This window comes from Chlamydotis macqueenii, chromosome 16 (genome assembly GCF_036417535.1).
Source record: "Chlamydotis macqueenii isolate bChlMac1 chromosome 16, bChlMac1.mat, whole genome shotgun sequence".
Classification (NCBI taxonomy): Eukaryota; Metazoa; Chordata; class Aves; order Otidiformes; family Otididae; genus Chlamydotis; species Chlamydotis macqueenii.
This window is the reverse complement of record NC_141571.1, coordinates 13,478,046-13,501,816: the sequence shown is the minus strand read 5'-3', so window position 1 is coordinate 13,501,816 and position 23,771 is coordinate 13,478,046. Positions and strand designations below refer to the sequence as shown.

Sequence of the window (23,771 nt, the reverse complement as noted above, 5' to 3'; positions counted from 1 at the left end):
GCAGAAAGAAAGAAGCTAAAGCTGGACTCTTAGACGTTGGACCTATTTCATCTTCTGAGAGCTGAAAATTGATCGTGCTCTCTTCCACTGGAGACGCTACAGATGGACATAACTGGTGATCCTCACTCCCTTCCCAGCACCCCAGGCCAATCCTGCACATCAGCCCTTTCTCAGGAACGCAATCCTCACCTGAACAGCATCCCACAGCCTGTTCAAGTCCCATCCTCGCTGGAGGAGCACATGCTGGTGGACATGGAGAGGGCTGTGGCACCAGTGGCAATAAGCCCACCAGAAGTGGTTCCCAGCAGAACAGGCGCAGACAATGACCAGGGCAAAGGCAGGAAGCAGCTGAAGCTCCTGCAAGGAAACCCTGCTAAGATACCAGCACTTAAATGCTGCTCCCCAGGCAGAAAGCAGCACTTTGCTCAGCTGTTTGTCACCTTCATCAGCACCTTCAGCACAGATGAGCTCTTCTTTACCTGCAGTTATGCCATGCTGGTTTTTGGAATGGGACAAATTTTGACTGTTATCCCAGGCAGAATAACAGCGCTGCAGGAGGTTTAACTAAACCAGACCTTGAGCAGCAGCTGCGGCATCTCAGCCACCATGGGAGGGTGACCATTGGCCTCTGGGGATTTTCTTTATAGCAGCAACCTCTCTATTTCGTTATTTTTCATCTCTTCAATCTCCAATCTGTGGTCTTCATCTGGCGCAAAGCTGAGCTGTGAAGAAGGATGTCTGGTCCGGCTGCAACGCCTGGCCCTTCTCCCACCCTTGGGCTATGCCAACCTGGGCTCTGCGTGATGATGGAGAGGGTGGCCAAGCTCCAGTTCAATGAGATGCTTCAGTCCAGTATAATTGTAGTCAGCGCTAAGTAAAACTTTTTAGCAGAAAAGACAAGGGCAGCATTGCTCTTGCCTGCCAAAGCTGGCTTTGACAAGGAGGGAGAAGCAGGGAGCCTTCATTTCCTCAGACGAAGAGGCTGAAGAGCCTTCATGACAAGCAAACCATTAAAAAGAAAAAGTAACAATAATACTGAGGAAAATATTGCTTCAGGGAAAAAATTCTGCTTGGTTTTAGCACAGATGTGATATTGCACACTCAGAAATGGCCACGCGGAAATGCATTTGCAGCGTGCTCTTACATGGTGCGTGGACGCAAAGAGCTGGGCTTGCAAGGGAGGAATTACAGCATTTAAAAATTAAAAGACATTTTTTAAATGCCCTCTGAAAGGCATTTTCTTCTCTGATGGAGAAGTTGTGAGCAGAGAGACTGAGCTTCCTCAAGTCACGGACCCTTAAAGCCGCAGTCCGTGACTGCCTTGAAGCCCTTGTCTGACACTTCTGTGCTTCTGCCGAAGGGACCCTGGGCAGGAGACGGCCAACGCCTCCGCAAACCCCTGGGAGCTCCTCCACTCGTGGCAAGGCCATGCCGGGCATTCATGTGCTCAGGAGCAAATCTGGAGCAGGGGGTGGATCTGCAACATGGCACATTTCCCCGGGGAAGCCCTTCCACGCTGGGAGTGGACACCGCTCCACACCCTGGAGATGCTCCATGTTTAAATCCCAAAGGAATCTCATCCATACAGTGCCCTCTGTACCTCCACAGGAAGATCTCATAAAGCATAAGGGGATGCTTTTCAAATTAATGGACGTCATCACTTCCAAGCCCTCGGGAGGAGGGAATCCTCAGACCTGTGAGAGGAGGGTGTCATGGGGTGAGGGTGTCATGGGGTGAGGGTGTCACAGGCTGAGCGGATTTTTTTTGGCATCCTGGACCTGAAGGCAGCACATAGCCAGGCTCCTGCGCAGAGGTGATCGTTCTGCACTTTGCATATTCCCTCTGTGCACCGGGCTGGGATTTTTCATTTCATCCATAATTCATACCTTGCTGCAGCGATTCTACGGCAGCAGTGCAGGACCTCAGCCCCGGTGATAACGAGGAAAAGAGAGAGACGCTTTTCATTGCCGGGCAGCAAACTGTAGATCTTGGGTCCAACCAGCACCTCCACTTTATTCCCATTGCCCTGTGGGCAAAGACGGGACTGGAACGGTGAAACACGAGCTGCGGCTGGGTCTGGGGAAGGACGAGCTGCCGGTGTGTACAGCCTGCTGAGGGGTGCGATAAAAACCTCCGCGCGCGGCCCAGAGCTGTGCGTCCTTGCGGACCTTTGCTCCTGGGTCGCTGGCAGTCGAGGCTGAAGACGGCTACCGCAAACCCCACGTGAGCCCGCGTTCAGACCCCGTCTCTTGGCTCTGTCTGTAGCCACGGCGGCTTATTCCTCCGACCCCGACCTGTTCCACGTAGGCAGGTGCCATCGCTAACCGAACCCGATGCTAGATGCCCTGTGAGCCGCTATCTTTGGTGGCCAGGTTGCTTTTCCAGCGGCGCCGAAGGGTGACGGTCTTTGCTGTCACTGCGGATGGGGAGGTCACCGCCCCGCTCCGGCCATGGCATGTGTCCGAAGCAGCCCACGCTCGCTGCCAGGGCTATAAAACTTTCTCCTGCAACCCCGCTGCCTTTCCTCTCCATAACACACAGACCAAAAAACACAGTTTGTCAGAAACGAAAGTGTTTTGTGAGATTAAAATGTAAATGTTGTGCTCGGCTTTTCAGAGGGGGTTGGATATTTTACTCGTGACTCTGCAAGGAAATAGATTTTTGATAACTCTGCGGAACCGCTGCTGCCCAGCCGCTGCTGCAAGGAGCCAAAAACCTTAATAAATAAATCCTCTGTCAGCCAGCTCTGAAAACCAACTTGCTGGTGGTTTGGAGAAATACTGGGCATTTCAAAGCAGCCCTGCACAAAGGGACCTGTAATTCCAGCAGCCTCTCCTGCGCTGCCTGGCCCTCCCTGGGTTCAAGAGGAGAAGGGGGCTGCAAAATGTCCTGTTTGGCACTGCTGGCAGTGAACACTATGTATTAACCTTTTACTATGTTTATTGCCTTGAAAATGTGGGGAAAGGGCTGTATCAGGTGTCATCCTTTGCACTAAGTGTCACCCTTGAATACCAGAATGGGACATTGAAAAGGAACGTGGAAAATAATTCACGTGAAATTGCAGCCTCATCTCCATAGGAGCCCTGCAAAAAGATCTGGCGGAACCCAAATCTGGGTCCTTCCCAAGGCAATCTTTTTTTCTTGTCTTTCTGTGATGGATCCAGGTCTTTTCTCCGGACTCTCTGCCTCTGCAGAAACTTGCGCCGCACACAGCATTCACCGCCATGCACGCTTTGGCTGTGTGCTGACAGATACACGGCACCGTGGCCATCTTGTTGTTCCAGGCTGCTGCAAACAATGAGGAACTTAAGGAAAAAAATAATCATGAGGATTTGGCTGGCTTTCTGGTGGCAACCAAATCTCTCAATCTCCCACCAGTGCGGTCAGCAGTGAGTTGCTGGGATTTTTGCATCCCCAGTTAGCACGCTTTTAAATGGTGGAGCCTTGGGATAAAAAGCTCTTGGCTCACGGCTCTCAGTTAAAAACTATGACTTACATAAATATTAAGAGTTTTATTACCAAAAAGCATCATGACTTTAAATTAACCGTTTTATGCATAATATAAGTAATAACCTGAATGTGACCACTGCACAACTCGACCAACTGTGCTGGGAAATTGTCGGTAAGTCAAGAATAACTCATAGGATTAATTTGGAAAATAATTTCAAACAATTGAGATACACATACAAATGAATAGACCGCACATTAATAGAGCTTGAGCCTGATCTGTAAACTTAGCTACTCACTTTTTATCCCTTAAGTAAACTAGGAAGAGTAATGTATTTATAGCCTCTTGACGTAAGTAGCCTCAGTGAAATATCGTATGTAATAAATATTCTGCCGTCGCAGAAAGTCTATAGCACAGAGCGGTGCCGAGGTACTGCAGAGGCAAGCTCTCCATGGCAAACGAGCCCTGGTGAGCTGCCAGCCAGCTGAAACCATTGCAAACGAGAGAAAGCGATGAAAACACAGGCTTCATTAATAGAGGATAGCGTTTTATTGACACAACCGTGATGCAAGGTCACTGGATGAGAGCTTTCGCCTTTCAGCTTTGTGCGGCACCTTTAATCGTTCCTTCCAGCCGTCACCTTGGAGTTTGGTCAGCTTCATCCCAGCGTTTTGCTGTTTGTCAATAATTTTCTTCACTGTTTTTTCCCCCTTTGCTTTCTGATGCAAAGATCATAAGATCTTGGCCCTTTTTCCCTGACCTATGCTGCCAGCATTGCTTTTTACAGAATTACAAATTACACAGCGCATCCGCATTAAAACAAAATGTGTTCATCACCGTTTTTAAATAAGGATGTCATTTGTAAATGCTTTATTCATAATTAATGGAATTATTACTGGGTGCAGCCACATTCTTCATCTGTGTACTGTAAGATATGTTGTAAAGTGCATTAGTAAAAAGCTTTATAGATGAGGATGTGACAACCCAACTGTGAAGCGCATTATGTGATGTACTGTAGCTATTGTAACCATCTTCATGCAAGATTTTAAGCTATCAGTCAGCCAGGGGCTGATTGATAGTGTAGATGTTAATAATTAATAATAGGATAATGTTGATAACTAATTAATAGTAAATGATGAGTATGGATTTTTTTGGTTAGTATTATGCTAATATGTATTATTCACTGAATCATAAAATCATGTTAGAGATTAGAAAGTCTCTCTAGCTTTCTCCATCTGTGTCACTGATGGTTCAAAACTGCTCTTTCTGAGTATTTCCGAAGCAGCTCTTTTCACCTGGCTTCCTGCATGAAATCTATGGGCTAGGAAATAGATTTTAAAACCTGTTCAGAGCTCTGAATAGGTGCTTACCAGAGTGATGTGTAAAGTCATGGACTTTGAGACTTGAGTACAAGAAACCTGCCTGCTCCAGGCATGGGAGACCCATGATCTGAGGGACCCTCCACCACCTTTCCAAGGAAATTGTTTGAAACAAAGGAATTACCACTGCAGATTGCTGTCACATACTTGGGACGTCCTCCAGCAATTTAAAACCATCAGGCATGCTTATATTTTACAGTGGGTAGCGGAAGGTCTTTGGGCTGATGAGTGACCGGTAACGCAGGTCAGATGTAACGACGGAGAGAGAGAAAGTTCAGTGGAGAGCTGTAAAGGTGGCTCAGCGGTGGTGTCATTTTTTTTCCAGCTGACATTATCTTTTTTTATATATGCTAGACAGGATCAAAACCGGCATTACGTCACGCCAGGTGAAGCGAATGTCTGTTTGCCACCGGGCGCAGACTGCTCAGAGGACGTGAAATGCCAGCAGCAGCCTCAAAAATCAGGATTCAGAAACAGATAGTGTGTAATTGCCCCTGGACATGCTGGGTTTGAACGCTCCTGGCAGGGAGCTCTCCCCTTCTCCACCCTAGCCGCGGCTGTCTCCATCGCCCGTCTCACAGCTGCCCTCACAGGACCACATATACAATTTTGTCTTCTCCGATTTCAAAGACAAAGATGCAGGAGGGCTCCTTCCTGGTACTCAGCTGTTTTGTAGATAACCTAAGCCAACGGCATCAAATACACCGAGCTTACCGGCATTTTCCCGCTGACAGTGTCTCCCATGAGGAGGGGTGTGCTCCTCACACCCCCGGCAATGACATTTTGTTTCCTTAAACCACGCTGGTACCCAGTCAGATCTCTGGCAATGCAGGGACACGGCTTATTGACTTGGGTGAGAGCAACATTTAGGGAGAGCTAGAAAGTGCTAGTTAGTGCAGGAGTTCTCCTGGTAAGGGAAGTAATATCAGTAGCTGTTTCTTAGATGAGCATCCTCGGAGCTGATCCATGGATTACCTTTCGCATCCCTCCTCTCTTCCTCACCTCTCGTATTTTGCGTTTGGCTTTTCAACGTTTTTATTTCAGATAAATCTGCAAGCACATTTTTGGGTGGATGTCACCAGGATCCACTTCCTCCCAGGCCACAGACAGTCTGTCTCTTATCTCACTTACATTAGTATCAATTATTTACAGCGGGAACGCTAAATCATGAAAATGAAGTTGCAGCAAAGCTCTGCCTTGGCTGAGTACCCCACGCTGGTTGCAGCTTCCTGAGCCCCTGTGCTATTTGTACTTGGCCTTGGAGAGCAACAACCATGAATTTATTCCCCCTTTCCCAGCTGCAGGTAAGAGCAGTGGCTGGGCATCCACAATATGTGTCTTTCGTGGGGGTAAAAATCATTTAGGATTCAGTTGGGCAACAGATCTCTAGGGAGGGCTTTTCCACGGTGACGAGGTCTTGGAGCAGCACAACTCCTTCGTGTTCTTGCTGGAAGTTTTCCTTTACTTCTTTTTTTTTTTTTCCCCTTCCATAGAGACTTCCTGACTCTGGAAAGTGATGTTTGGAGGAAGGAGACCATCTACCTGTCCATGCATCCCACAGGTGATGGAGATGACACGCCAAAACAGGGTGCAAGCAGCCTGCCCGGGGGCTCACTGTTGCTTTGCTGCACCCTACCAGCATCGCTGCCACTGCCCTCCTCCTCCTTCCCAGGGCTGTTATCTTTCTTCTGAGAGATTATAATTTTGGGGGAGGAAGCTCCTGTGCCACATGGTTTGAACAGGGCTCTTGCACTGGCGTGCAATCGCCGATGTGCTCCTCAAGTGACCGAGTGCATAAAGGATTTTTTTTTTTTTGATGAATAATATTTAAACATGAATATTTAAAATCTCAGTTAAATGGGGATGTTATACAGCTTAGGACAGTATAAATACAATTGTCTGGGCTCTGTTCATATCTTTATCCTCTGGATCCAGAACAGCAGAAGTACTTCACCTCCGTTGGTAAGTGCACCACTAAGTGAGGTGATGCTTACACCCTTGACCTTGGAACACTGCCTACATTTAAATTTCCAGTAATTCTCAGTATTTTTCAGATAAATCCCTACTAGCACCAGAGAAGCTGTCCTTTCCTAGTTTTGGTTCGACTGCTTACCCAGCACATTCCCACTCTGCTAGTCACACTCAGGAAAGTGAAAAGAAACTCTGACAAAATCAAAAGAATCAATAAACCTTTTGAAATCTGGTTGTAGAGACTATTCAGAGAGTGTGGAAATCCCCTGAGCACAGACTGGAGCTCACAAATGCTGACCAAGCTGGTCTTGACCCACTGTGGGCTAGCAAGGGGGTTGCCACGTGAGACCCAAGCTAGCCCCAGACTTGCAAAGCTCCAAGCCTACAACACAGCTCCTTAAAGGAAACTTCCAACCACCAGTGACCAACTCAGCCCTGAAGGGGCGATTTGGGGCACCTTTGAGCCTCCCTGGCAGCGTGCAATGGCTGTGGTCCACGCCGCAGTCATGGCGAGGAGCTGAAGGGCAGGGCTTGCCTTGGCCATGGGTTTCCATTGCTCAGCAGATGCTGCTGGAGATGGAAACCTTTAGGCAAAGAAAGTACTGCTCCTAGCCCCAAACGAGCTGGCTTGACCCTTAGTGCTTTGCTGTTACCCGCATGTGTGATTTTGGGCAGACACAGGGGTCATTCACGGAGGGGTATGCAAGAGAGGATGGAGAAAAGGAAGCGTGCTTTAATTTTACCCTCCTGTGAGTCACTTCATTAGCTCTGACCCTGTTTGACCCTTTTACTGTTATATCAGCCTAACTGTTTATTTTCCTCATAAAACTAAAAGTAGATCGATTGCCTTTGTCTCAAAGCCCTTTATGTGCCTTGGCGCCCAGGAGCAGCCCTGCCGTTAGCGACAGGCCTAACGCAAATTGAATCTTGGGGAAACAGGGACAGTTGGGAGCAGACACCAAGCCAGCCTACCCATCTTCCTCCTCCTTAGCCTTCATCTATTGCATTTAAAAGAGAAACTTTATCTATTTGTTTTAAATCTAAATGTACAATGCTATCTATATGTATGTGCATGGCGTCTCTCTTGTATATGCAGCTATACAATCAATAACCGTGTCTTGCCGGGGATTTAAATATTAGGCTTCAAAATCCAGGTCTAAAGCACCAGATTTATTTGTATGAAAAAATACCCTTTCTTGCTTAAGGAAGAATATTAATTATAGATGCAAACCCATAAATCTTCTGGCTTTAGGTGAGATATTTGCTGGATTATAAATATGAATTGGAGATGAGGGTCCTGCTCTTCCTATTATTACTATTATTATTGCTTACTGGTTATTATTTTCTAGATGATCAGTATCTTCAGGTGGGTCAAACATTACTGGGGAATGGGGAGCTAAGCCTTCAAAGGGTGCACACGTATTGAATTCATTAAAATGTCTCCTATCCCAGCCTTGCTCTGGGCGGTGTTCCGCAGTCTGATGAGTCATTAAAGACCCCGTTCAGGTCTCTTTCCCTCCTCTCCATCCTGCTTCTGGTACCTCGTTTCATTGTACTGCTTTGGCCAGATTGTATCAAGCTCCCTAATGTTTATTAATGATGTCCTGTGCCTCCGATGGACAATGTCCTATTGTTTCCCAGGTTCTGCTTCAGCGCCAGCCTTGGAAAGCAGCCAAACCAGGAGCCGCTGGGGACCCCAGTGTCACCCAGGGCTTTGTCACAGATGACAAGTTTTCTTCTCCGCCATTTATTCTGGCAGATCTGGGAACATCAGTAATAAGCCACAGGGGCTTGATTGTCCAAGGATCTGAGCGCCCAGAATACCAAGTGGAGGATTTGCTTCAGGCAGGATGTGACAAGTTGGGTGGGACAGCTTGGATGTGACAGCTGTGGACAGTCCTGAGGCTGCTCAGCATCTCCCAGGGCAGGGCTGGTGGAACCTCACCATACATCACCCCAGAGCTGGAGAACTGAGTGCTACCAGTTAATTCAACACAAACCCAGACAGGAGCATGCTGCAGTGGATCTCCCAGGTTTTACCAAGCGCTCCAGAGCCAGGAATGCCGATTAATGAGAGTTAAATTGACGACTTCATTGAGGACCTCGGGGCTGGCTGCTTTTGCTGCTGTGTCCCGCTGCTCCAGCCACGCCGGTTGCTCTATGATCCATCAAACGAAGCCAGACGTCAAATGCAAAGGGCTAAATGCTCACAAGCATTAGCAGAAGCAAAAGGCGTGGAGCTGGGCTGGCCTGCACCCGGAGGGATGCCTGCAGGCAGCACCGGCAAACGCAGCAGGTTGCTGACCAGAGGAAAGCCCGTAACGGGATCTCAAACGAAATTCGTATAAAACCCTACCCTGGAATTAATAGGACATTGTATGCCAGTGCTGTAAAGACAGGGCACTGCGTAAGGTCTGCTTTTTCGAATCAGACTCCTGTGCTCAAACAAATTAAGTGAGCTGTCAGTATATTAAATGATTTAATGCCTCCTTCGGTTTTGCAGTGGAATCCTAATGAAAGTGCTCTTCAATATAAAATGCCGGATAAATTAAATGGTGAAGTGTTTTAATAAACGGGCTGTTGTTACAGTGAAACACATTGAAGTAGTGTTTTTCTCTATAGCAATGATGTTACCCTGGCTTTAAAACAGTCTCTGCCGGTTCAGGCTTCTTCTGACAAAACGTAAGCGTTGTGCTGAAGTTGTTCAGTTCAAAAGCATCTGCATGGTTCTTGGGCCAAAACCTGAAATCAATGGAAATCTTGTTGGCTGGCTAACACGGAGCTGGATTAAATGGCATTTGGAGCAAAGGGCTCTTGCAGACTGAATCGGAGGTGCTGATGAATTTGCTGCCTGATGCCCTCTGCCCTGAGCAGGAGATGCAGAAGCACACACATGGTTGGCTACTGCAGTTGGCAGCATCCTACAGTGCTGCCTCCTCCCCACTCGTTAATAATCTGGATTATCAACTGCGGCGCTTGGGTGCCAGTCAGAGCAACAAAGAGGTGACAGGCGGTGGGGACAGCAGCGATGGCTTGAATCATGCCAGAGCTAAATCCAGCACAGCTCAAGACCCACCTCCTCCGTGGTGCCCAGCACGGGCAGAGAGCTCCTTGGTGTGGACAGCAGCGATGAGACGGGGTCCCAGCCTCCCAGATGTAGGGACGAAGCCCTGAACTTACAGCTGGGTGGATTTTGCTGTTAAAGAACCACGGGAAAATCATGAATCGATGTGGAGGGGCTTAGAAGTCTTTCTTTCCTGACCTCATTACAAGTTAAGATAATAAATTACATCTCTTTTGTATCCTTTATATAAGATAAAGACATGCTTTTAAAGGTAAAGACCATACCAGAAGATAAAGTCCCTTATATATAAATCAATTATGAAACAACTTCAATTATCCCACTTTTAGGTATCAGTTCTTATCTAAACCCTTCCACCCATCACAGCATTTATTTGAAAGGAATTCTTTTTTTCTGACACTGTTTTCAGAGCTTGAAAACACAGAAATAATGCCCCAGGACCCAAACAAACAAAACATGAAGCGTGTATATATATGTGTGTGTATATATACACGTGTTTGGTCCCCAGTGCATGTGGATGCACAGCAAGACATTGGCTGGGCTTGCAGACCAGTCCCAGGAGAAGTCAATGGGTGGCTCCTGGAGCTGCCCAAGCGAGGGGCCTGCACCCACAGCTCCTGCTGAAGAATTTTGGTGAAAGGCAAAGATGAAGGACTAATAACACTGAGGTGTTTTCGTGAGTCTGCAGCAAGGCCAGACCAGTAACTCTGAGAAAAGGGAATTGTCCCACTCAGTGCCCGGGGATGATAACTTAAATACTCATTATTAGCAACACTATAAACCCAAAGAAGGACCACCCCATCCGTGCAGTGTGGGTGTCTGTATGTCAGTCTATAGTGATCCTTGGTAGATCCAGGATATGACTTAAACAAAAAAAACAAAAAAAAATCACCATGATTTTGAAACGGCCAGTGATGTTGAAACCATCTGTTGGGAAGGAGTTCTGATGTTACTTCTCCCCATTTAAAAAGTGCACCCTTCCTAATCTGAATTTAACAGTGTCAGCTTCCAGTCACCGGCTCTTTTTATAGCTCTGTCTATTAGATTGAAGAGTTCTCCCTTTCTGCGTTTCTGTACCCTGTCTGAATACATCTGGATTGTCATTAAGCCATCCCTTAACCTTCTCTTTGTTAAGCTAAGCGTATTGGGGTCCTTGAATCTGTCACTATAAGGCATGTTTTGCAACGCTTCAGTCATTCTCGTGTGCCCTCTCCCATTCATCACCATCCCTCGTGAGCCGCAGACACCAGAAATAGCTGCAGCGTCCCACCAGACGTTACACCGGAGATATTTCACTCCGCTATTTTATCAAGTTTCCAGCATTGTGTAATAGGATCCCTCCTGCCCCCGGTGAAATCCTGGTTCCTAGAAGTGTGGCTTCATGTGTGCCCACTTTACACCAGCTGGTCTTCGCTTTTAACTCGCTCACAAAAGACGCAGGGCTGAGGAAGAGACTGATCCACAGAACAACCGTGGTACTACTCCGAATCTCATCAGCAAGCTTTGATTGTCATGAGTTTTGATTTTCTACCATTTGCTAAAAATGATGAGCTGAAACACAGCCACTTGGGATGGTTCTCTGATATGTTTAAACATATTAGCGGGGTTTTCATCCGTTTAGTGCTTGCAGTGTTGATTTTGTATTGTTTTAGCTTCCTAACAAATGAGACAACATGAAGTCAAATGCCTTGCAGAAGTCAAACGTAGCAGTGTTGATGAAATGTACTAAATCAATCAAATCTCTAATCACATTCTTGAAAAATTATATCAATTTCATTTAATAAGATCTGTTTTCCATTAACTCATGTTGATTATAATTAATTGTTCTCCTTAAATTGTTATTAATCAAGTTCCTTATCAGCTCTTCCATTATTTTTCACAAAATCAACATCAGACAATCAGATTTATAATTACGCAAGTCATCCTCCCCTGCGCCGTTTATGCACTGGCACAAAGTCAGCGCTGCGTCGGTCTTCTGGAAAACTCCTCGTTTCGCAGACGTTGCTGGTCCGAAGTGCTCCTGGGACAGATTTTAAAACTCTCAGGCACTGAATATTGAGGACTGCTGATCAAAAAAATCTTATAGCTGTAGTAGCAGCTGTTTAACATCCTGAGTTGGGACTGAAGATATTTCACATCATCGTATTACATTGCTACTTCACTTAGCTTTTTTCCCCAAAATAGAGAAATTAAATATCTAGTGTCTGCCTTTTATGCATTTTTTTAAGGTCTGCTATTCTGTCTAGACAGCTACTTTTAGTCTCTGATATCTAAAGAGCACTGCCCTGAGCTCTGCTAGCCATAGGTTTGACCCAACAGCCTTCTGCTTGGAGGTGGTTTATGTTCTTCCTCACTCACTTTCCCTTCCTTCCTTTCAATGAATTTAGACCTACTCTCACTTCCCTTTGAGCTTCTGTTTTTAACCAGAACAACCTCCTCTTTCTCAACGCTGAGATTTTACTAGATTCCCTGGAAGCCAGAGTGCTTTTAAACAAAGAGTTGCCAAATATCATTCACATCTTCTGTTTAAAATCCTCCAGGTGACCTGGCTTACACTGCTGAAAGGCAAAGGGACCAACAGTTGGTTCAGGCTTTCTTTTGTCTGTGCCCAGCATGTACAAATGAAACGGGGTCACCTCTGTGCTGGCTGTAGCTAGCTGTTGGATCTGTGATAGGTTCTCCAGCTGTCAAGATGATCCTATAGAGCATCCTCCTGGTTTTAGTTAGGAGATGCTCTCCTACAACATTTAGAAATTCCAAAAACCAGCAGCGTGAGCCCTTCGTCTCATATCATTCAAGTTGATGTTCCCCAGGGTAGCATAGGGAAATTTTCTTAAATACTATATAGATAGGTAACTAAGGAGTTAGTGAGATTTGATGGTCTGAAGAAGCATCTTCTTTTGGCTTTTATTTGTATTTAAGGTCACTTTCTCTTAAGTTTCTGTGGTGCTTGGAACACAGCAATGTCACTTCTGACATTGATTGTTCCTCCTGCACCTTCTTTCCCCTCTCAGATCTTTCTAAATAGGTTACAACTATTGATTTTAATATTCCAGGCACATAGATTTTCTCCCCAAGTTTAAGTCATGCTCTCCAGATAGAATTTGCACTCATAAATTAGATGTTCCCACTTTTTTTTTATTGCTGAGACTCGCCGCACTGCTGTACAGGCAATTAATGTTCTTCTCGTCACTTCCCTTGGTGTGTTCATTAGCTCTCGTTTTGGCTTCTTCATTTTCTTCCATGGGCCAGGGATGAGAGTGGATTCTGAAGGATTTCTGTGCTTCTCCATCTTCTCCAGTGCCTGTTCCTGCCCATCCAGTCCAAGTGTCTCTTCTTCCAGAAAGGCGTCCAGCCCAAAGAGCTGGCACGAGAAACGCAGCAGGAGGGAAAAAGCTCAGCTCAACCACCCCCCGTTGCAGCAGAGATGCGTTTCAGAGTCATGATGGCAGTGGATGCAGAAGGACTCAAAAACCAATCTCTCGTACGTCTGCTCCAGACAACCTCCAACCTCCTGATTTCTTCCGGCAGCCACTTCACACATTCATCTTGACCTGTTCTGTGGCTCTTCCCCCCCACACACCCCAGCACTTTTACTGGGCTGCCACAAAAACATAACATTTAGGGAATAAGCTCCCTTGCCTTTGGTTCCCCAGGGGATTTCCAGAAGTTTTGGCAACCCCTTGTGCCAAAGGAAGAGAGGAAGAGCTGCGCTTGGGGCACTTGCACAGGTGGCTTGAGAGCTGGAGGTTTCCTCTCGCCCGCTCGTCTCCTGCCTCTGGCACGTGCTTCAGGGGTGTGTTGGCTTGAAAACAGCCTGGACCAAGCCATATACACCTTAACTGGGTCCATTGGAAAGCAAGAAAAAACCAACCCGAACGTTCTGCAGCCAAGGGCTGGAACAGAGACTTCTGACGGTTTTAAAAAGTCTCCTGTCTGGGTGATTTTATTTACAGCTGATGCATGTTAATGTGTTATGGGGAGAGAATTCTGTTCCAGAGCAAAACCAAACTGCAGCGATTCTCCAGATCTGGCCCTCACTGGGCTCAGTGACTGGGGATGTGCCTGTCCCTACTCTTGAGAAGAGCCCCTCCATCTTCTTTATCCCGGCAGAGTATTTAGGGGCAAATCTGTGAGTAGAGAATTGAAGTAAGAGAGAAGAGAGCAGAAAGTCTGTAAAATAAACAAGCTACAAAATGCCTCCAGCTTGCTCTAAATTTGGCATCCTTCCTGCTGGGAGATGTTCAAGGTTGTCTGTTTCTTTGAACAGCTCTCCTCGTGGATACTCACTTTCATTTTCTGGGATGCTGCTACTGTGGATTTATGGTTGCTTTTCTTTCCCTTTTAAGCAATTTCTTTGCTACCTTTTAAAATTCAGACTGTGATGAGTGAGGTCCCCCCTCAATGGTCTCCGTAAGAGGTCAGTGCCCGCTGCAGGGTGTCATTGCAAGCCCCTCTCGGTGGTTTCCCCCATTTGAGTCCAGGACAGAGGGATGGCGCGGTGTCTGCAGGGACCCTGCACAGCCCCCGCCTCCTCACAGCCCTGCTCCATCGCTTCTGCAGAGCCGGAAGATTCACTGGGACAAACTGGAGCTCCCTGTCTCTTGCCAAAAACCGTGGGTGCTGTTCTGGGAAAAAGCCTGAGCTTCTCCTTTCCTTAATGCGATTGGTGCTTGGTCCAGTTATGAATTTCATTTTTAAATTGTACCGTCTACTTTTTTTTTAAGTTTTATTAAAACCTCTAAATTTCATTAGTTTGCACTTACAAAAATAAACCTGGCATCGACTAGTGAGCTCTCCTGCCATTGTGTCATCAATTTACCCTGCCACCGAAGCAGCCCCATGTCACGCCTGGCACAGTGACAGCACCCAACTTTGATACTGCGGCTGCCTGCAGTCACCTGCCCTGCCTGGGAGAGAAGAGGTGCTTTCATGGGCTTTTGTGATTAGGAACTTTGGTTTCAAGGTTTCAGGCCTGGGGAGAAAAAAAAAAAAAAAAAAAAGGAAGTTGATTGTAAATTTAATTCCTGCATCTTAGTCATTTCTGGCCCATGGGTCATTAACCACACATTAGTACTGCCAGCCATTTTTCATAGGGGCTGCACCAGCGACACGGAGGGCGGCTGCTGCATCCCGGAGCATCCTGCCTGCCACCCACGGGCGTTTCGGGGTGGTGGGGTGCACCTGTGGGCTTGGCAGATTTTTACCAGGTAAATCCCTGAGGAGAGCCAGAACGGTGGCACTCCTGAGCGCGAGTGTAGCTGATACCATATAAATGCCCTGGGAGTGGTGACTTCTGCTGTATTTCACATTAAAACACCTTTTTATTTTATAAAACATCCCAGCTCCATTCCTTATCCTCTCCCCGTGCTCCTGTTCATCTTTAACCCTTGCAGCTAGGCAAAGGTTAAACAGTTTCAGCCTTCAAGCACGCCGTCAAGGACTCGTCCAGCCCTAACAGAACACAGTTTGTTACTGGCGTAAACAGAGGTTTCCTTTTCATGAAAGTCGTGTGTGTCTTGCAGCGTGGAAGATAAATCTCAGAGCGTGTGAAAAACCCATCCCAAGAGATGCTGCGTGCTCCGCTTCAGCCAGGGTGGCCCGAACGCTCGCGATGTCAGTCCATCCACGGCTTGCCAAAGAGCCCGAAGAAGCCAGCTCCTTTAACAGTCCTCGGGGTTTATTTATAGCCCCTTTGAATAAGTGCAGCTGATACTTAAGATCGGCAGATTTAATGACAGTGAGCTGGCGAAAGGCCAGGTCTGCAAATAGTGCCACTAAAAGTCTTTTCTGTCATAAAATTTATCTAATGTAAGAAATCGTATCGTGCAGGGTTTTGCCTGCCATTTTTATAATTAGCGGCCGAAATCTCCATTTCTCTCCTAAGAGCAGCCAGCACTTTATGGGACATGGCTGTCTTTCCATGGTGGTTTTGAAATTTATCTCCATGTTCGGAGGGACTCTCATGCTCTGCGTCCTGGGGAAGGGGACCTCGCCCACCCCAGATCTCCTCATGCTTCTCCTGGAGATGTGGGAAAGAGAAAAGAGCAGCAGGACCTGTGCCAGGTCCATGTGGTGGGTGGTCATGGAGGAGAAGGGCGGTCACACCTCGTATGCGCCAACCGCCGGCACTGAATCCTTGCCCACCAGCCCATGTGGTGACATCTCTCTGAGATTTGACTAAAACTCCATCAAACTCACCAGAAAAGCAGCTCTTGGGCTGTGCAAACCCAGTCTGTGATCTATAGACATGCAAAATGCGTTGTGACCACTGCACCTTCACCTCAGTTTGTCAGTGTTTGATAACTTTGCGATCCCTTTCACTAAAAGGCCATGTTAGATTTTTGCAACTATTCCCACTTTTTACAGACCTCGTGATCATATACAAAATCCCTGGCAAATTACCTCAAAATGAGTTATTGTATTCCCTTTTTTCCCCTCCTGTTTTAGAACAGAAATGAGCTTGGGTGGTTTTGCTTACCAGCCACAACAATTGACTAAGGACACATCATAGAGCAGCGTACCACACCTTACGGCCTGGCTGCGTCCCTGGGAGCAGCCTTTGCAGGTGAGCATCTGCCCTGGGACTTAAAAACCTATATATTTAGGATAATAAAATGAAAGCGAAATGCTAGAAAAAATCAAAGGGTTGGAAATCCCTTTAGGTTTTGCATTTCGATGTACAGATGTGTTTCAGGAGCTCTCTGCCTGTCATCTAGATAAGGGGCAATAGCAAGCAGGTGACCCATCCAGCCTCCTCCATCAGCAGAAGAGCTGCGGCACAGATCTTTCCTTGTCTTATTTTCTGAAGGGCCCCCTCAAGACGTGTCCTCTACCTGCATAGCTCCAGAGAGGCCGTCAACCGCTCGCCATGTCCCGTGTCACCTCTGTCCCGTGGTGACCCATGGGGCTGCGAGAGAGTCTGGAGGAGATGGGATTACTCTGGGCATCTTTATGGGAACAGCTTTCCCTGGCATTTGCACTGGATATATCCTCTGTATATCCTCGGGACCTCCTGCCATCTCAGCAATACGTAGATTTCGGTGCAGCTCCCTCTCGTTATAAAGATTAACCGCAGGCGAGCCCGGCCAGCTCCGTGATTTAGGTTCCCCATTTCTGTAACGGGCCGAGCGTTCGCCTGGCTGCGAGGGGCTGGTATTTATAGATACACGCTGGATCCTGGATAGAATGCTGTTTCTTTAGTTGAAGATGTGAGAGATGATTCGTGTCCTTTCCATGGGATACGGTTTAAAGTTGAAGTGCTTCAGGAGCACCTTAATGCCGTGCTGACCCTGGACCTACGTTCAGGGGAAGATTTAAAATTAAAAAAGGCAGAGGAAAGAAAGTAATTGGGTGGATTGTGCTGCAAAAGGTGCTAGGTACAGCTGTTCACTCAGTCTTTTTTTAATTTTTAGACTTTTCCTATCACATTTTCCTCCCAGAAGGATGAAAAATTGAAAGAACCAGGCAGACGGTATCACCTCCTCAGATACAAATGCGAAGTACCCACACGGACATTTATTTTCTGGAAGGAGGATAACTCCATCACACGGAGAGGTGAACGTGTCTCCTCTGACTGCCTCTATGCGCACGGGGCCCGGGAAGTCACAGGGGGAGCTGCCAGCGCTGGGGGCGGGTAAAAGCATGGGGAAAATGAAGCTACTACCCTTACAAGACACCGCGTGCCCCATTTCCAGGTAACAACGGAGTGGGCAGGAGGCACCTTGCTAGCTGTACATGTGTTTAGACCTGAATTTCACGCTGTGTTAGTCTTAGGGGCCCCCAGAGGGTCCTTTGTGCTGCTCGGGGGGGATTCGACCTTGGGAGAGGTTTGCTGCTGCCGTGCAGGCTGCGGCTCACGCTGTCTCCTGCGACGGCAGGATCCGTGCGGTGCCTGCCGGGATGCTCAGCCCGGCTCTGCGTCAGCCTGGACACAGCTGGGAAATTCCCTTTGGGAGAGGGGAGCGCTGCAGGTGCAGCCGCTTCGCCGTGGCGTCTGGGAGCGATGCTGCAGCACGCCTGGGGAACGAACCCACGCCTACGGCCGGGCAGCTTTGTTTTTCACCAGACACCTTCCTTCCCAGGACAGGTGAGGGCTGTTTGCAGTGGTGTGATTAACAATGGAGGCTGGCAGCTGTGTTTTGAACCCCAAAAAGGTCTTTCAAGATTTTGAATCGGACTGCCAAAATTCTTCAAGAGACCTGACTCCCCAGCAACTCTTGTTTCAGGATACCTGCTCCTCCTGCTCTCAGTTAATGCTACAAATCCAGAGGCTTTTCCCAAAAATGTATTAATTCAAGTGAGTTCCCTGTAGAGTTCTCACCCGCGGTCCAAACCCAGCGATCAGGAAGGGGCTTTTCCCACGCTGGGGCTGTGCGAACCCACCCGCGATGGCTCTGGAGGGGAGTGGGAGCTCCCAAAAGGGTTTCAGGATCTTTCTGGGGTGTGAGGATGGATTCTGCACCCATGGAGATGGTGTTCTCTGTCCCTCCGGGATGTCCTGCACCAGGCAGAGATCTCCAGTGTTTGGTTACTTGGCACACACAGACTCACGGAGTGGTTTCAGCAACTGAGTGTCGTACTGCTGTATAAAAACTGGAACTGTCTGTTGAACGGAGGGCAGAGGGAGCAGTCCGACAGATTATTCAAAAACTCAATCCCGGTGGAACTTTGACAGAGCCCTGCAGTAGCCCTGTCCCCACCCACCCAAGCACTTGTGCTACAGGAATGAGCATCATAAAAATGCATCTGCAGCACGAATATCGGTACGGGTGGCTGAAGCGAGCTCCAGCCGCATCGCTACCCGGCGGAGGAGGAGGAGGAGGTTTGAACCCTGAGCTTCGGACACCAGTTTGAACATCATTGAGCTCCTCATCGTTACCAGTGCCTGGGGGTTTATCCCTTCGCTGGCACCAGCACATCCCCCATCCTGTGCAAGGCAGCGATGCAGCCAGAGGATTAGCAATAAATAGTCGCATGGAAATAACACATTTACAGATCAAAAGTTATTCTGCTGCAAAATCTACAATTTCAAACAGTAGCACCTGATCAGAGCATGTCATGCTTTGCTAGCAGAAGAGGGAATTTCACTCAGTAAAGCTGCAAGTTTTCCTGGCCCAAATTACTAATTGCAAATTATTCACCCAGTTCTGGTAGAATGTTCTGGTTTTGCTGAACTAAAACCAACCGCATAATACCCTCTTAGCCTACTGGGCTTATCTCCAGAGCTCAAAGCTGCTCAGCTTCTTGTGTCTCTTCTCCCTCTCATTTATTTTCCATATGATAACTCATAAGAAAAAGATTTTTAAACCAGAATAGGCCAGAATTTTTGGGTTTTAGTGCATGATTTACTGGAGCATGGGGGGGGAGGTTGAAGAAGCTGAATTATTATCAAGAATGCCACTCAAATTACAATATAATTGTCTGGAAAAAAAAAAAATCTGGCAGCTAATTCTGATTGCAGTGCACATTTCTGTGCCTGTGACAAATGATTTCTAAAGTTAGACTCAAGGACACCAAGCTTCCAAGAGGTCACTCATCTACGGTGTTTATTTTATTTGCCACACCAAAAGAAGTTTTAAAACAGTTAAATTAAGAAGATATGGCGGGGAGGCGGGTAGGGAAGGAAGAGAAGCATGGATGATCTGAAAAAGATGGAAGGGTTTTGTTTTAAAAGGACCAATGCTCAGAGCCATAAAGTATGAAATACAGGAGGGAAAGCAGATTTGGGGCTAACCTACAATATCACATTAGCCTTTAAAGCCGTTCCAACAGACTAAGCATTTGAGAAAGAATCAGAGCTGTTTGTGATAAGTTGCTCCTCTTATCGGCAAACTGTCATCTGTCTTGAGTGAGAACATTTTGTCCACCCTACCAAAACAAGTCAGAAAAATTGGATAAAAACAAAAATATAAATCAGAATGGTAGCTGGGAGCAGAACTGAAATGATGGCAATTTCCTGGCAAGGATCACTGTACAGCTAAATGTCAGACGTGGCAGAAAGAATTATTCTTTCGACTGGAGGTCAGGAATTATGTGTGAGCGTGTGGTAGCCAGGCCCAGGCCAGCGCAGCCGCCGCGGGACCCACGTGCCCTCCGGCCACGGCCGCGGTGGCTCCAGGGGCAGTGGCACCAGCGCGTGTCCCGGTTGCAGAACAGCCGGGAGCACCTCTCCATCACTGTCCCGCTGGAGGCTTTGCTCCTTCCCTGGCTGCGGCGTCGCCCAGCTCCTTGGTGCAAACCTCCCGATGACTTCCGCAGGGTCTTGCTGTTGGATCAGCACCTTTCTGCTCACAGCCGGAGGCAGAAGTCGCAGTGAGGGTCTCAAGGGATTCTTTGCGACTGGAGCCAAGTATTGCTGGAGCAGCTCTCCCCCGTGCCTGCCTCCCTGTGCTTTTCCGCAGGATAAGTGGCTCACAGGTGATCAGGAATTAAGTGCTTCCCAGGCTGTTTCTAAACCCAATCATTTCACTGCCTTCCCAAAGCGCCCCTGGAGCTACAGCAGCGGATGGAGAGCAGAGATGCACCCTCTCACCGAGTCCTGGGGACCAACAGCACCCAAAGTGTGCTGGGCTTCTCCTCTCCCCTGGATCTCCAGTAGGGAAAACCCACTCAGGTCAGGGGAAAGCACTGGGGTACGACCTGCTCCTTGGCAGTGACGACTCTGGAACATGGGAAAAAAATATCCAGGGGCACGAGCACGATATCGTGGCAGTACCTTGGCATTTGAGCTGGAGGCAAAGCAGGGTGTTCGAAACACCTCGGAGGATGAACCGCTTTTGTCACCCAAGCAGAAGCTTGGAAGCCTGGGAGAGCAGGCATTGCTCCGTGCTCGAGCCATGCACCAAATTCAGACAGGGAGCAGCGGGAGGCCCAGGGACCAGGGCAGCACTGGTGGAGAGGACCCATGGTGCAGCTCGCCAGCCCCTTCCCTGACATTCCCAAGTGTTTTTCTCCTTCACTTCAACACATTTAACAGCGTGTTCCCACTGCTGATATCACTGGAGGCAAGACCTGAATCAGATCCTGAAAAAATCAGCTATTGAGATGCACCGGAGCTGCTGCGCTCTCGGCAGCAGTTAAACCACGAGCCACACAACTGCAATTTGGAAATAGAGGTGGAATGAGAGGGGATTTGGAGACATTCATTTGTAAAATCACCGAATGAGGAGAGGCAGATGGTGGGCAGAAGTGAGGCGTGTGGTCCTTCAGGTCGTGAGCGGTAAAGACACGGCAATGTCGAGGGCTTGGGCAGGCTGGGGCACGGAGCAGCACCTCCGAAAGCTGGTGAGGGAGGAGACTCTTCTCTGCCACTGGTAAACGGCCAGCTGAAGGGGAATCACTGGAAAACTCCCCAGAACACTTTGCTTGTGGGGAAGGGGGAGCTGTGGTTGCTGCAAGGGCTCACAGCCCCTGGTACCGACTCCTTGCCCAACCTGCCCCAAGGTCACTGCACCCCGACGCCCAGCAAACCCCTGCCCCAACCTCCAGCACTGCAAATCCCGTACCGTGGGGTTACTGGGGCTGTGTTACGATGAGCTTTAACTTGGATTTTAATTTTTTTTTTTTAATATTATTCATTTTGCAAGAGTTTGGTGCTCAGGGTACTGCAAGCACTTCCATAAACGCAGACACATGAGGAGGAGCTGAGCCTTTGCTTCAACCCAACCAGGAGCAAAACGTCCTAACACGCCCAGGCTGGATTGCTGGGCCCTGCAAAGCCCTGGCGCAAGCGCTGACAGCAAGTGCCCACCTCAGAAAGGCTATGTAGTTTGTTCCAGGGGAACTGGGATCAGGGACAACAATTTATTCCTTTTTGGAAATATCCCAACGGCAAGGACATCAAAGCTGCCCTTTAAGCAGAAGCTGCTGAGAGGCTGGTGCACGCACATCTCCTAAGGGTGTCATTCAATGCGTGTTGTGGTGCAAGAGGATGCCTGGCTCAGGCAAGAGTTAATCGAGGCTGTGCTGTGCACCTAGCGCGTATGCGCCGCGTTTGCAGCATATATATGTATATATCTCACATATACAGGTATGTCGTTATCTATGGCACGCGGGCTGCGGAGCAGACCGGCTCTCCTCTCACCACGGCGGGGTGTGGGATGCCACACAAATTCTCTCCATTGCTTCTCTGGAAATCCTGGCAAGCCCTGGGAAGCCTGCAGTTAATCAGCGCTGTGTCACTCTGCACCGCTGCAGGCAGCGGGACCTCACTGCGGCATTTTGGGAAGCCCTGAAGAAGCCATGGCCCAGGAAAAGACATCCCCCTCAGTGCCCCAGGGGCGGCTGAGCACTCAGCCCCGCCTGGGCTTTGTCTGTGGGGTCCTGCGCTTGCTGATGAGACCTTCCAGCCGCATTCAGAACTTTATTGGTTTTTTTTTTTGCACTGTAATGCCCTAACATCATGGTTGGTATGAAAGATCTGGAAGATGAGCCGGGTCATGGCCAGTCCCTCTCTGCTGTCAGAGGCACAGCGGAGCTGAACTTCTGCTTTGGTTGCTTTTGGTTGTGCTGTTTGTTTGCTTGCAAGGATTATCATATTCCCTGCCTGTATTGCACCACTGACAATAAATCCAGAACAACCCGGGCCCGAGTTTTTGAAGAGGTTTCCCAAAGAGAATGTCAATTACCTCTCCCTTCCAGCACCGCCGACGTCCTCTGGCACTTACAAATTCCAGTTTGATTTCGAGAAATGCAGCCACTTGCTCTAATTATTCAGCTTGCACTCTAAGGCAAGCAAAAAAAAATATATATTTAGTAGGTAAGCCTGAAAAAGCAAGGGATGGTTTAAATTGGGAGGGCTCTGTGACTCCAGGTATGAAGAAGTACAACCCTTAACAAAGATGTTCTGTGTGTATGCCATTGTTTGTGTGTGAAGGTGTGGGAGAAGTGGGAGAACATGAGAGACCAACTCTTGAGGTCTCATTTCAGGTGAAATTCCCCTCTGAGGCAGCTGGGATTGCTTTTGCTGCTGGGGATTTGGTTAGAGAAAACAGTGACATAACCCGGGTCAGTATTCCTCTCTCTGCCCAGCACATTTGAGACCGCCAAGAGCCCTACGCTTTCCTACGCTGGTGGATGTGGAATCATCAGCTTTGGAAGGGGAAACTGAAGAGCCTTTGGGTCCAGAAGAGGATGGAGAAGAGGCTGTCTTCCCCTGATCTGCTGTCACCACAGGGACCAAGGTGCTGGTATGGAAACGCAAGGAATTCCCCAGGGAGAAACTGCCCTTCTCTGCCCTTGGGTGACGTGTTCCCCTCTCAGCACTTGTCCTCCAGGTGCTTTGTCTCGCTCCACCCTCACCCCTTCCACAGCTCTGTCTTCAAGAGCTGCCACACTCCTTCCACATTTAGATGCCAGTCTGTCCTTGCTCATTGCTATTCTCCACCCATCGCCTCAGCTCAGCCTGAGGATGCTCTGTCAAGGTGCCAGGATCCCCCAACAGAGGTGAAGGTTGGTAGATCAGTGCCATGAATGCCTCCCAGAGCCTAAGCATCTCTGCACACCTTGTCTCTGGAGAGATGGACCAGATGTGCTGAGGACCCTCCCTGCAGCAGCACTTCCAGTCTCGCAGCCCCACCTCAGCTGCCAGCTTTTCTCCAGCACTTGGCTTTTCCCCTGGGCTCACCAGCCCAGCTATGAGAACTGTGGTATTTGGGAACCAGTAGCATTAATTATCTTTTAAGTCTCATTATCCTCTTTCCTAAGATTCCCTCTTTGTTCCTTCTTCCACCCCCCTGTGTCTGCAGGCAGCAGAGAGTTCTGTCTCTCCCTGCAATTCCTCATAGCACTGCCGTATTCCCAGACAACTTGTACACGAGCCATGCGGGATTTTTATCTAAATCAGCCCCAAAACAAGGACAAAATCCGAGGTTCATCACTCCTGAGTCAC

General features: G+C 48.2%; 1 long non-coding RNA gene across 7 annotated transcripts in view; it reads right to left on the bottom strand.

Annotated features, from left to right (window-relative positions):
• Positions 1–23,771, bottom strand: part of LOC147598720 (uncharacterized) — a 61,412-nt gene that overhangs the window by 5,682 nt on the left and 31,959 nt on the right. The window contains exon 3 of one of the 7 annotated variants that reach the window (XR_015260294.1): positions 3,975–9,540. The exons of 4 other annotated variants lie outside the window; for them this stretch is intronic. This is a non-coding gene — a long non-coding RNA (uncharacterized LOC147598720). Of the gene's footprint in view, positions 1–3,974; positions 9,541–13,810; positions 14,011–17,264; positions 18,486–23,771 lie in introns of those variants that run through there. 2 more of the 7 variants (XR_015260289.1, XR_015260297.1) reach the window with 2 other exon arrangements.